This window comes from Theropithecus gelada, chromosome 17, assembly GCF_003255815.1.
Source record: "Theropithecus gelada isolate Dixy chromosome 17, Tgel_1.0, whole genome shotgun sequence".
Lineage (NCBI taxonomy): Eukaryota > Metazoa > Chordata > Mammalia > Primates > Cercopithecidae > Theropithecus > Theropithecus gelada.
Window position 1 is genome coordinate 90,854,955 of NC_037685.1, and position 15,651 is coordinate 90,870,605.

Below are 15,651 nucleotides of genomic sequence, written 5' to 3' on the forward strand. Positions count from 1 at the left end.
CACTTTGGGAGGTCGAGGTGGGCGCATCACCTGAGGTTGGGAGTTCGAGACCAGCCTGACCAACATGGAGAAACCCTGTCTCTGTTAAAAATACAAAACTAGCCAGGCATCGTGACACATGCCTATAATCCCAGCTACTCAGGAGGCTGAGGCAGGAGAATCGCTTGAACCTGGGAGGCAGAGGTTGCGGTGAGCTGAGATCGTGCCATTGCACTCCAGCCTGGGCAACAAGAGTGAAACTCCATCTCAAAAAATAAAAATAAGAGTAAAAATAAATAAATTACCCAGTCTCAGGTACATCTTATTAGCAGGGTGAGAACAAACTAATACAATATACTTTACTTATTTAAAACATCATTTGATACCTATTGTTCTATAGGCTACTGTTATCTTTAGGCAACACTTCATGAACATATTCCAATGTCAGTACATAAGCCATAAACAATATGACCTCTTCCTGCCTACAGACTATTGCATTACTTACTTAATTAGTCCCTGGCTCTTGGGCAAGTAGGTTGTTTACAATTTCTTGATACCATAAATTTTTCAAGTTTCCTGTGCATGCTGTCAGGCCAATATTTTTATCCAAAAATATAGCAGTAGAGGTTAACTAGATGATCTCTTGTAGCCCATTCCAAATTTATTTCCGAAAAACTTGCAATTCGGGTAGGATCAAAATAAACTACAACTGAATAAATAGATTTTTTTCTTCAACAATAAGTAAGCTCCATGTAGCAAATACTTTTTAAGTATGAGAATAACCACTAAGTGCACGTGGATAAGAATAAAAGTGGTATTAAAAGATAAAAAACAAAAACCACCTATCCTACATCTTAGCCCTGTCTCACAAAGACAGTAATTCCTAATTCCTTTAACAGTTTCTTCTGATAGTTACTTAATATGTCTAAATAATGTGCCTGATATCTTTAGATTTCTAAATACTCATTATTACCTTTGATTTGTATTATGAAAAATAAGGATTTTAATTATCTTAAAACATTGGAACCTCTTCTCTTCCATCTCCTGAATAGCAATAAACTCAATTGAATCAAAAGATGCCATTCCATGAAATGAGAGCTAACTGAATCCATATTTTATAAAGTCCTTACAGCTACATCCCTACAGAGATGAGTTCAGGCATCCAGAAATCTTTTTGCTTTAGTTCATTTTATCATCACTCAACAGGATATTATATGTCCCAATCATAAAATCACCCAATTACTGTAAGGATATGAACAGACACTTTTCAACAGAAGACATTCATGTGGCCAAAAAACATTAAAAAAGCTCATTATCACCGGTCATTAGAGAAATGCAAATCAAAACCAAAATGAGATATCATCTCACGCCAGTTAGAATGGCAATCATTAAAAAGTCAGGAAACAACAGATGCTGGAGAGGATGTGGAGAAATAGGAACACTTTTACACTGTTGGTGGGAGTGTAAATAGTTCAACCATTGTGGAAGACAGTGTGGCAATTCCTCAAGGATCTAGAACTAGAAATATCATTTGACCCAGCGATCCCATTACTGGGTATATACCCAAAGGATTATAAGTCATTCTAATATAAAGACACATGCACACATATGTTTATTGCAGCACTGTTCACAATAGCAAAGACTTGGAGCCAACCCAAATGCCCATCAATAATAGACTGGATAAAGAAAATGTGGCACATATACACCATGGAATACTATGCAGCCATAAAAAAGAATGAGAAAGCCAAACACCCCATGTTCTCACTCATAAGTTGGAGTTGAACAATGAGAACACATGGACACAGGGAGGGGAACCTCACATACCAGGGCTTTTCTGGGGTTGGGGGCTAGGAGAGGGATAGCATTAGGACAAATACCTAATGTAAATGATGGGTTGATGGGTGCAGGAAATCACCATGCCATGTGTATACCTATGTAACAAACCTGCATGTTCTACACATGTATCCCAGAAATTTACATATTTTTTTTAAAAAAAAGACAAAAGGAAATACCTATAGATAAAACTACAATACATTTGTGGAGAGAAACTGAGGACAACCTATTAAAAAAAACATGTCATACCATATTCATAGATCAGAAGACATAATTTTATTAAGAAATCCATTAAATACATTTTCTGAAAAAAAAAACCCATAGATTCAATCAATGATTACTGTCAAAATCCCATCAAGTGTTTTGTAGAAATTGAGAAGTACATCCTAAAATTTATATGAAAATAAAGGAGAACTAAAATAGGAAAAACAATTGTGATAAAGAATAAAGTTGGGGGGCTTACATTATCTGATTTCAAGATTAACTATAAATCTATAGTAATCAAATTAGAGTGGTACATGCATCAATGGAATAGAGAGTCCAGAAATATAACATATGGTCAACGATTTTCACAAAAGTTTCCAATGTAATTCAATGGTGGGAAGAAGAATCTCTTCAACAAATGGTACTAGAACAATTGGACTTTCATATCAAAGAAAGTGAACCTGGATCCTAGACCTAAAAGTAAAAGCTAAAACTATAAAACATCTAGAAGAAAACAGGTAAAAATCCTCCCTGCCTTGGAGAAGGAAAAGATTTCTTAAATAGGACACAAAGAGTACTAGCTATAAAACCAAAATATTGTACCTCATTAAATTCAAAAGTATCTTATTAAATTAGTTTCAGTAAGGAAATGAAAGGTAAGCACAAACCAGGAGAAAATATTTGCAATACAGTTAAGAACTGTATAGAGTCTGAGATTTCAACTTACATACAAGCTAAGTTAGCCTGTTACTATTTCACAGATGCTAGCAGAAAACACAAGACTCCTGGATTAGAGACAAAGGACTTTATTATGCATGTATTGGGTCCCTAACCCACCAAATCACACGGGGACAATGCAGGGCCCATGGTGAATGCCTGCACATGCAGTGGATTGCATCATAAGAGAAGAACACTGAACTTGGGGTACTCACCATTTTTATAATGAGCAGTAATAGGCATGCTCATTGTGCAGAGGGAGGCAAAACCTCGCCTCTCCAGGCTACTCACTGCAAATGCAACTCTGAAAATGGGATGAGTAAAGAGCAATCAAACTTTGCATTCTTGGAATAGCCAGCAAGATGTAGGGAAACTCAGGACCCATGCAACACTGCCTCTCCCAATGATACATTTCATAAAGGACTAGTATTCAGAATAAAGAACTCCTATAACTCAATAGTAATAAGACAAAGAAATTAACAAACAGATTAAAAATTTCATAACAGAAGATATGTGAATGGCCAATAATCACATGAGGACATGTTCAAGATCACCTGTCAGCAGGGATGTTCAAATTGGAACCACAAATGAGGGAGTGCTACATAGTCCCTATAGTAGTCTCCTAGAGTAGTGAGAATTTGATACTCCTGGAACTCTTCTGCACTACTGGTGGACATATAAAATGAAACACCCTGGAAAATGTTTGTTTCTTTTAAGTTAAATATACATTGCCCATATTACTCAGCAATTGCACAGTTAGGTGTTAAGTAGGAGGAAAAAAATGAAAAAATCTACAATGTATGGAATACCTTTATTCTTAACAGTCAAAATCTGAGAACAACCCAAGGATTCATCAACAAATTATAGTACAACCACACAATGAAATACTATGCAGCAATAAAAAGAATTCACTATTGATAAATGCAACAAGACAAAGGAATCAAAAAAGTATGCTAGGTTGAAGTAGCCCAAACAAAATGTACACAGTAGATGGTTCTATTTATATGAAAAACCAAAACTAACCTGTCAATCTTTTCTCTGGGGCCATTACAATTCAGGAACAGAAGCAGAGCTATTAAATTTGGTGTGTCTGGCTGAAGGATGGGATAAAAAGGAGGCAACATTTTAAACAGGGCAGCAAGTAGATTTAACCAATAAACTAGGAAAGACAGACTAAATCCACTAGCTAACAATAATTACTTCAGCAATATTGAACTGTCCAACTTGAACAGTTTGTTGCCTCAAGGATTCTGCATTCCCACCTGAGAATCCTGCCTCTAACACACTCCCTTACCCTTACCCAAACCCTCACCACCACTACTACAAGCCTTACCCAGGCCTACTCCTAAACATTGGTTAGACCTGGGCTGAGAGTGACTTCCCACAGAAGGCCTCTCGTGAGCACACAACAAGTCCCTTCCCCCAATCTATGGATTCATTTTTCATAACTCTTATTCTGTATTAAAAAAACTTTCATTATTACTTATTATTTAAAGGATATATTGAACACCTATTGTGTGCCAAGTACTGTTTACATGATGTAGACACAGAAGTGAAATAAAAGTCAAAGATGAGTCCTAGGACTTTGGTCTATGCCAAAATATGTTACCATCTACTCAGATGGGGGAGATAGAATAAAGAGAGTGAGTGATGGGGAAGTAGCTATTTAAGAACTTCTAGAGAAAATATTATCTTTTGCTCTAAGAAAATAACGCTTGTGAGGCTAAGCGTGGTGGCTCATGCCTGTAATTCCAGCACTTTGGGAGGCTGGGGCAGGAAGATTGCTAGAGGCTAGGAGTTTAAAAATATACTGGGCAACATAGTGAGACTCTATCTCTACAAAAAACACTTTTCTTAATTAACCCAGCATGGTGGTGCATGCCTGTAGATCTAGATACTCAGGAGACTGAGGTTGGAAGATCACTTGAGCCCAGGAGTTTGAGGTTGCCATGAGCCATGATCGCACCACTGCACTCCAGCCTAGGCAACAGAGCAAAACTGTGTCTCAAAAAAAGAAAAGACAGAAACAAAGAAAATATCACTTGTGCAGAGACTAGAATGAAGAGGAGAGGACATGGGAAACCTGAGAAAAAGCACTTCTAGCCAACAGAAGAGAAAATACACATTCCTTGTGGCAGGAATGAACTTGGCATATTTAGAAGACAGTAAGAAGACTCAGTGAACATGATAAGACTTACAGATGACAAGGACTGATGCTGTAGGCAGGCAGCTGAAAAACTACAGCCTGAGTGTCAAATGTTTTTGTATGATCTTTGGGCTGAGAATGATTTTTACATTTTTCAAATGCTTATTAAAAAGAAGAGGAAAAGAATGAAGAGGAGGAGGAGGAAGTAGTGAGGAAATCAGAAGCAACAGCAACAGCAGATGCAACTGAGACCATATGTGACAAAGTCTAAAATATCTACTGTATGGCCATTTAAGAAAAAGTATGCCATCCCCTGATAGGATCTTATAAACTATGGTAGGGACTTTAGGTTTTATTCTGAGTGGGATGCATAAGTATTGGAGAGCTCTGAGCATGGAAAGTATAAGATGAAATACACATTTTTTAAGGATTTTTCTAACTACTATATGGCAGCAGACTACACACGGCAAAACATGAAACAAGGTCAGTTAGAAGACTACGGCATTGTCTGGTCAAGAGTTGTTGGTAGCCTGGCATAAGATGCAGTGATAGAAAACATTAGATGTCCTCAATATGAAAGTAAATTTTCAATGTACAGCAGACAGGAGGCTGATAGTTTATATGTAAGAGTGAAAAAAGGAAAATTTGAAGATGATGTCCAGGTTTTTGTTCTCAGCAAGTAAATGAATGATGTCTACTGATCACTGTGACCTTGAAAAGACCAGTTTTAGCGGTGGATTATGGATAAGCCTGATCATAAATTCAAGAAGAAAAGCAACAAGAATGGACAACTCTTAGATTTTCTGTAAAGGGGAGAAAAGAACTGGGTGCAGTGGCTAGAGGGAATGCTGGGGTATGATTTTGGGGGAGTGGGAAAAAATACATATATATATGGTAATGTTTGCATGCTGATGAGAATGACCAAGTAAAGGAAACAAAACTGATGCAGGGAGGTAGGTACAGGCTCAGAAAAACAAACAAGCGGTCAGGCAAGGTGGCTCACGCCTGTAATCCCAACACTTTGGGAGGCTAAGACGGGTGGATCACCTGAAGTCAGGAGTTCGAGGCCAACCTGGCCAACATGGCGAAACCCTGTCTCTACTAAAAATACAAAAATTAGCCAGGCATGGTGGCACATGCCTGCAATCCCAGCTACTCGGGAGGCTGAGGCAGGACAATTTCTTGAACCTGGGAAGCAGAGGTTGCAGTAAGCTGAGATCACACCATTGCACTCCAGCCTGGGCAACAAGAGAGAAACTCTGTCTCAAAAAAAAAAAAAAAGAAAAAACAAGCAAACAAAAACCACTTGAGTAGATGACAGAGGATGTGCCCTACTACACAAGGGGAGAGACTGACCTTATACAGCTGCAAGGAAAGTTTATCACTGTAAAAAGAGCAAACGCAGAGTTTAAGGAAACAGATTCTGGTACACTGTCAGATCTGATGATTAGAAAGTGAGGTATGGCAGTTCTATTCTGATTACATCAACATTCTCAGTGAAAAAAGCAGCAATATAATCAACTAAAAGTGAGAACGCCAAGCTGTAGGTAGGAAATTGTTTTCAGGAAGTAAAGAAGTGCAATAAAAAGGGTCATGTGGTAGGATATCTGAGCACTGTTAAGGGCTTGCTTATTAACTGTGGTCATTCAAAAAAGACTAGTCAGTGTAGCAGCTACCTGCTTCCTCCCAGATGCATGCTGTGCTGAGGTGCAGATGCAGAGGAGAGGGGGCAATTTAGGTTAACCAAGGGCAGGATTTATATGAACAATGAGGCAAATGAACTGATGGTTTGTGTGAGAGTGAAGATCTGAGGGTGTTAAGTATACAAGGAGAGAAGTAAGGGCATGGCAGGAACAGAGAGGTGAAGAACATGAAAAATGTAAAGTCAATGGGTCAGAATTGCCAATGGGGTTGCACAATTCTTAAAGTGAGGATACCAAGTAAATAGGAAAGATAGACAGTGCTCAGGAAAGCAAGTCTGTAAATCATATTTAGAAGTAGTATTTTACTGTCCCAGGTGGCTAAGACTGGGTGAAAAAACAAAGTTCACTAGGAGTGATAAAGTCAAGTAAATGAGAAAGTGGAATCTTGGACAGATCACCAACGTGAATAATGAACTTATTAGGGATGATAGAAGTGGTAGTAGCATAAGGAAAAGCAATCAACTAGGTAGCCCAGTCGTCAAGGTATAAGAAGTCTGTCATACATGCCAGCATCTCTGTGTGATGCCATCTTCTCCACTAGAACAGGGCAGTGTCTGCTTCTGCCTAATTCATCACTGTATTACCAGTCTTTTGCAAAGTGAATGGCGTTCAGTGAATGAATAAGGTTATAATAAAATGGAAGGTACACATAGACTAAGGGTTAAAATAAGAAAAGAGCCAAGGCGGGCGGATCACCTGAGGTCAGGAGTTCGAGACCAGCCTGGCCAACACAGTGAAACCCTATCTCTACTAAAAATACAAAAATTAGCCAGATTTGGTAGGATCCATCTGTAGGCCCAGCTACTTGGGAGGCTGAGGCAGGAGAATCACTTGAACCCGCGAGGCAGAGGTTGTAGAGAGCCGAGATCATGCCACTGCACTCCAGCCTGGCGACAGAGCCAGACTCCATCTCAAAAGAATAAAAAAGAAATAGTAATAAGAAAGAAGAAGATAAGTCACACACAACCCTCAAATTAAACAAATAGGAAACAGACCAGAGAGACTATTTTTCAACACAATTAACTACCTTTTATTATATTACTATCCAAACACAGGTATAAAAGAAAGGAAATTGAGGGGAAAAATATTATATTACAAGAATAATCAGAAATACTCCTTTTAAGAACAGCTCTTGTATTTCATTTCACATAACTTCAAAGGAAGAGGGAAGTACAGGGAGGGGGGAAAGGATACTCACGGCTGCATATCTTTAAGTCCATTAGCCATGAAGATGAAAATACTTAGAAAGCTTTATCCCCTGTGGTATCAAAACACATTAGCGAGATAAGGATGTCTGCCTGACATCACAAAAATTAGAAGGATATTTATCCAACATAATTTTTAAATCTCTTTAAATCCCTTAGCAAATTTTATTCTAAAATACCAAATGCAGGATAGAAAGAAAAGTACATAGATTCCTCTTATCATATTTTTTATTAAATGTATTCTAAGGTAGAAAAAGTAATATACCCTTTCCCATACTTATTTCCCTTACCGTTTCTGTTTGTCTAAAACTAAACACTCTTTCTTTTGCTAGGTAACTATTACAGGTAATAGTAACCCTCACCTTTGACCTGTCTTGAAAAGATTATTTTGTCCCTATCTAAATGACTACATTTCATCTCAGTTCAGGTGTAACATTTATTCAGTATATGTTCACTCACTATTCTATCTCACTGATTTGCTTGCATAGAAATGGTATTTGGAATACCATTTCTATGACAAAATAAAAATACATTGAATTTCTAGTTACCAGTTGATTTTTGAAATAACCGAATGGTATTTATACAACCATGAAGAATCTACCATTTATTAATGATCAGATTTTTAAAATAAAAAAAGTTAAAAAAAAAAAAAAAAAACTAAATCTAAAATATCTACACACTCTGAAAGAAGATGATACAGCATAATGCCAATATCGATCAGGACAATGACCTTCTTTATCTGCCTAATAAAGTATCTAACATATGGTAGTTGCTTAAAGCAAAAGTTTGCCTAGAATATCTGTGATATCAAAGGAGTCAGAAATTATATTCTTAAACACTACTCCAATCACGGTAGACTGTTTTCCAACTCACTAAATGATACCTTATTTCTCCCAGATAATAGCCTATACCAAAATTCACTATGCAACATCTTCAACTGCTGGTGTTAGCTTAATCATTAAATCACACTTAAACCTATAAAAAAAAAAAAAAAAGCCAGTATTTTTTTTTTAACATGAAGGCCTATAATATATAGCCTCTAGAGATTAAAATATTAAAATATCAGAGAACTATAATAGGTTGAACTTTAATTTTTATGTGAAGTTAGTTACTAGATTCTAGATCCTTCTCCATAACATTTACTTTGTAATTTTAAGTGAGTAAATTAAAGAAAACAGAAAAATGTTATCTACATAAAGCCTAAATAGTGAAAAAGCTTACGTTCTCAGAGTGATAAGAAACTTATATGCACTCTTGCATGGGTATATGTGTCTATCTCTATGCCTGTAGGTTTCTATTTAAGTCAATAAACATTAATTAACTGCCTCGGTTTTTCTTTGGTTTTGCAACTGCTGAATTCCCAGTACCTACTCAGGTGATGAGACTTGTGAAGAAGAATGAGATGATATGAAATGTCAAGACTATTTAAAGAAATAGTTTGCACTGATAGGGACAATATTTTAAGAAAAGAGCAGAGTCAGCACAGTACAAAACAAGGGTAAGCACACTTGCCGCCAAGAGGATAATTATAATCTAAATTACTACCATGCATATTACTATTAAAATGCATTGCGACTATTTCCTTGCATTTTACAAATGATTTCAAGCATCTCTAATGTAACTGATCAACAGAAACTCTAAGCTGTCACTGCTGTATGAATAACTCATTTTCAGAACATATACAAACAGATCTCCAGTGCCAATAAAATCTGTTATTCACAGATAATTTTATACAAACACATAGTAGAAACTATGAAAGTTGAAGAATATTGCAGAAAGGTGCATTCACCAACAAAATAAAGTTTAGCAAGGAATTCGCTTAAAGAGTTACTTGGCTTTTTAAACAAACATTTAATGAGTATCATTATGTGCCAAAGACTCTGCCTATAATTTGGAAGCTGGTTATAGGGTACATTAAAAAGCTTAAAATTACCAACCCTATTTTACCCAAAAAAAAAAGATAAAGTACAGAAAATATGCTACTTCCCTCCCTTTTCACTTCTAAAATATCTCTATAAAGAATAATTATAATGATCTAATACCAATTTTAGACCCTTAGAAACTAACTTGAAATAACAGAAGAAATTTGACACACAACATTCTTTTATTATCCATCAATATTTAACCAGCATGACCTCTATTCTAATGGAAAAGCTTTCCTGCATTGGCCCATTGCCTTCAATAAGACAGTTGATTATTTAGACTATTTTACATATTTAAGAAGTGTTGCTTCAACTGTTGAATGCAGTACTCCAGTGTTCTAACACTTTTACCTGCTTACCGTGACCAGAACTGAACTATTGTTTTAGCTCTTAAGCCTCAAAAAGGATATACTATACAGGTAACAGTCAACTGTTTCTTCCATAGCCAGAGAATACTAGTTTAAACAAACCATGATGAACCACATAATGGAGTAGCATGCAATTATAAGCAAAACAGACAATATCTCTATGAGCTGATAAAATCATATCCTAGAAATCATGTGTAATGGTAAAACATGCCAAAGAATATCTACAGTATATTACCTTAAATTTATGAAAGAAAAAAATGAAAAAATACATGTATCTCTTCATTTGTGCAAAAAGACACAGGAAGGAACAAGGAACTAATACAATCATATACCTTCGGGGTGGATGGGAATATGGTAGAAAAGATGGGGAGAGAAAATTTCCAGAGAAGAAAGGGGGATGAGAGACTAAGCGACAATTTTTTTGCAAAGTTATTTTTTGTGAAGTTCTGACTTTTTTTAGAATAGTCCTCTTTGTATAGTTCTGACTTTTGGAACTATGTTAATGTTTCATATACTTGAAATGAGAAATATTAATATCAGAAAGAGAGGAAGGAAATCCTAAAAATCCAAACACAAGAAACCTAATTGTATTTCAAATGAATAATAATGTCTGAGAAATAAGAATATAAAAATATGGAAGGCTAGAATGAACCCTGTAATGTTAGACTCTAACTGAAGATTATCAACATGAACTTCAGGTTTTTGAATATATATATAATATACCTATATTATCTATTGTCTATTTTATATGTGTGATATATATTATCTGCTATAATATCTATATATACAGAGAAAAGAGAGGAGAGAGAAGGAGAAATAGGGACAGAGAAAGGAGAGAGTTGGAGGGATAGAGATATATAGATATATATAGATGAAAAGAAAAATAAAGATGGGTATGTGTATACAAATATGTTTTTTCTATACATGGATCTACACATATTTCATATACACACATATACTCATGTACATATACACGTATCACATACATGTAAATACACACCCATATGTATTTGTGTGTATGTGCATTTATTTTATTTTATTTTATTTTTCCTAGCTCTGTCTATAAGGGCCCTGAGGATATACCATTAAAAGACCTAGCATCCAGATCTTGAATTCTAAATAACATTCTCCACTAAAAGGAACTAGGGGTCCTTGGAGAAATGCCTGACTCCAAGGCTGGGTGTAGAACAGTACCAAATGATCCTGGAAGACAGTGTGCAAGATAATGAGGAAGTATTCAAAGAATGATAGGGACAAAAAAGGAGAAAGGAACTAGCTTGAAGAGACTTCCACTGGCCAAATCTATTTGGGGGAGTGGGAAGAGATAGGGAGTTACTACTTAAACCATATGAAGTTTCCTTTTGGGTTGACAACAATGTGCTGGAACTAGATGGTAGTGCTATCGCATAACATTGTAAAGATATTAAATGCCACTTAACTATGCAATTTAAAATAATAAATTTTATATTATTTAAATTTTGCCCAATTAAAACAAGTTTTTCCTTCCTCCTAAGAACTTGAACAAGGCAAGGATGCTCACTTTCACCACTTCTATTCAACACTGTACCAGAAGTCCTAGCCAGAGCAATCAGGCAAGAGAAAGAAATAAAGGGCATTAAGAAGAAGTCGAATTATCTCTGTTTGTTGATGATGTGATTTTATACCTAGAAAACCCTAAAAACTACTCCAAAAGATTCCTAGATCTGATCAATGAATTCAGGTTACAAAATCACTGTACACAAATCAGTAGTACTGCCATATGCCAACAACAACCAAGCTGAGAATCAAATCAAGAACTCAATCCCTTTTAAAACTGCTACAAAAAAATAAAGTACCAAGGAATATACTTAACCAAGGAGGTGAAAGATCTCTACAAAGAGAACAACAAAACACTGCTTAAAGAAATCACAGACGACACAAATGGAAATAACATCTCACGTTCCTGAATTGAAAGAATCAACATCATGAAAACGACCATACTGCCTAAAGCAATCTACAGATTCAGTGCAAATTCCTATCAAGATAACAACCCCATTCGTCACAGAATTAGAAAAAGCATTCCTAAAATTTATATGGAACCAAAAAAGACCCTGAAGGGGATACCCAAAGCAATACTGAGCAAAAACAACAAATCTGCAGGCATCACATTCCAATTATACAACAGGGATATAGTAACCAAAACAGCATGGTACTGGTATAAAAGGAGATACATAGACCAAGGGAACAGCATAGAGAATGCAGGAATAAAGCCAAATACTTACAACCACTGATCATCAACAAAGCATACTAAAACATAAATTGGGGAAAGGACACCCTATTCAATAAATAGTGCTAAGAAAATTTGATAGCCACATGTAGAAGAATAAAACTGGATCCCTATCTCTCACCACATATAAAAATTAACTTAAAATAGATTAAAGACTTAATCTAAGACCTGAAATCATTAAAATTCTAAATGAAAACCCAGGAAAAACTCTTCTGGACACTGGCCCTGGCAAATAATTTATGAGTGAGACCCCAAAAGCAAATGCAACAAAAAACAAAAAATAAATGGAACCTAATTAAACTTAAAAGCTTCTACATAACAAAAGAAATCATCAGTGTAAAGAGCCAACCTACAAAATGGGAGAAAATATATGCAAATTATGCATCTGACAAAGAAGTAATATCCAGAACTTAAAAGGAACCAAATCAGCAAGAAAAAACAGGTAATTCCTTTAAAAAGTGGGCAAATGACAAGAATAGACACTTCTGACAAAAGAAGTCTCAAAAGAAGATATAAAAATAGACAAAAAAATGAAAAATTGCTCATCACTAATCATCATGGAAATGCAAATTAAAACTATAATGAGATACTGCCTTACTCAGCTAGAATGATCGTTATTAAAAAGCCAAATATAACAGATGTTGGTATGGATGTGGTAAAAAGGGAACATTTATACACTGCTGGTGGGGATTTAAATTAGTACAACATTTATGGGAAAACAGTAGGGAGATTTCTCAAAGAACTAAAAGTAGATGTACCATTCAATGTAGCAGTTACACAAATCACTTTATCAAAAAGACACCAGGACGCATATGTTTATCATAGCACAATCCACAATTGCAAAGACATGGAACCAGTCTAACTGCCTACCAACTGGTGAGAGGATAAAGAAAATGTGGTGTGTATAGGTGTGTTGGGTACACACACACACATATATACACACATACACATATACTGTAATACCACTTGGCCATAGAAAAAGAAGAAAATCATATCTTGCAGCAACTTGGATGGACCTGGAGGCCATGATTCTATGTAAGTAACTCAGGAACTGAAAACCAAATATTGCATGTTCTCATTTATAAGTTGGAGCTATGCTATGTGTACACAAAGGCATACAGAGTGGTATAATAAACCCTGGAGGATGAAAAATTACCTGTTGAGTACAATGTACACTATCCAGGTGACAAGTACACCAAATCCCAGACTTCACCACTATCCAACTCATACATGTAACCAAAAACCACTTGTACCCCTAAAGCTGTTGAAATAAAATTAAAATTAAAAATGTGAATTAGATTAAAAACTGTTAATATGATATGTGCAAAAAGTATGATTTACATGTTCTATATATGTATTATATGTTCAGTAAAAATTTTTTAATGGTTAAAAAACTAAAAAATAAAAAGTTTTAAAAAACATTTATAAAATAGAAAAAAACTAATGTGTAGTGTTAGAAGCCAAGAGAGAAGCTGTCTTGAAGAGGAGAAAGGGTAGTGACTGAAACATTTGAGTTTATGGGCATTATTCTATTTCCCCAGCTAGATACTGATTACATGGGTGTGTTTACTCATTGATAATTTATCAAGTGGTATCCTCAAGATTTATAGATTTTACTGTATAAACATAATCTAAAAGTACTAGAAAACTATTTTTAAATTTACAAATGTTTCATGCTTTATGCTATTTATAAGGTACATTCAAATCAAATTCTTCTGAAATCCTTAGTTCAGGTTTTTAAACATGCCATTTAAAATACTTTACATAGATTATCATTATTATGTTTCCTTTCTGAACAATAAAATGAAATAAAAAGGTCATATGGTGTCATACAGGACCACTTGTTTTTATTTAGCATCTTCAGTATACCTCTGGTACTGGAAAATGTTTAATCCCACCTAAAAAACAAATTGTGATTTAAAGATTTAAAGGCAGCTCAAAGTTGGGGGGTGGGTGAGCTGATTAAATAAACATGGATGTTCTAATTTGCCAGCCTCTATTTGATGGTTCATTGAAGGATGAAGATGTGTTCAGCACATCTGAACAGATAGAAAAAATCCACTGATGTTCTTAGTCATTGGTTCATTATCGTCTTTATTGCATTGATTATGTTTATGTAAAAAGAAAAGCCACAACAGAACTTCATTGGCCATTTACCAACAAAAGGGGAGGAGGGACAAGAAAACACCAGCTGTTCCAGTCTTTAAAATTAGGCAATTTGTTTTTCAATCCCTCAGGTAATTGCACAATTATTTGCCTCCACAATTCAGAGTACTACTTTCAAGTGTCACTGTTACATTTACACTTTAAGTCTGTCTTCCTTTTTTTTATTTTCTTGATTTTTGGAAGAACACCACCTTGCCTCTTCATATGTACAAGCTAGCTTATAAATGTAATCGTTTATATTAGTAAAAAGCTCAAAAACATAAACAGAATAAAATCTAATTCACTTTCTAGATTATTCTTCATATAAATAACAGTACCAGCTAAATACAGGTAAAAAATAAACAGTAGAGAGGATAAAACAAAATCTTTGGATCATTGGATCACACCCTACTACAATCCGTTATGGGACTTTGGCCTCCGGTCTCCTCAGTATAAAATGCTCACAGTGGTTATCCAGTGGAAGAAGTTGCAAAATTGAAATATACTGGGAAAATGCCTGCATTGTTGTCACAATAAGCAAATACTCTCTTTTATGATTAACAGTTTTTAAAGCTATGCAGTTTATAGAGTAAAGCAAAAGAAGAAAGTACTGACCCATAGTGTTTGCGGGATAGGGAAAGGGAACAACTTGAACAAATGAATAGATCAAAATGAGAAGCAACTAAAGTCCAACCAAAAGAGTTGTGTTGTTCATTTGTTTATACTTCATCCTCCTTGTAACTAACTGAACAGATTGTCTCATATGCCTTTTATATTTCCCAGAATCCTGTGCACTATTATGTTCTAAACAGATAATGTATAAATACTTCTTAAATAAAAGAGAGGGTAAAAAGGATAATAGACCTAAATTTACTGAACTACCATGCTCCTAAGAAAATTCACAAACATGAAAATTTAAAATTTTAATAACATATAAAATTATATATAGTGATTTTATTTTTTTTTAATTTATTTATTATTATTATACTTTAAGTTGTAGGGTACATGTGCATAACGTGCAGGTTTGTTACATATGTATACTTGTGCCATGTTGGTCTGCTGCACCCATCAACTCGTCATTTACATCAGGTATAACTCCCAATGCAATCCCTCCCCCCTCCCCCCTCCCCATGATAGGCCCCGGTGTGTGATGTTCCCCTTCC

At 35.4% G+C, this 15,651-nt stretch overlaps 1 protein-coding gene across 4 annotated transcripts in view; it reads right to left on the minus strand.

Moving 5' to 3' along the window:
• DIAPH3 (diaphanous related formin 3) overlaps positions 1–15,651 on the minus strand; it is a 506,048-nt gene that overhangs the window by 377,225 nt on the left and 113,172 nt on the right. The window lies entirely within an intron of this gene.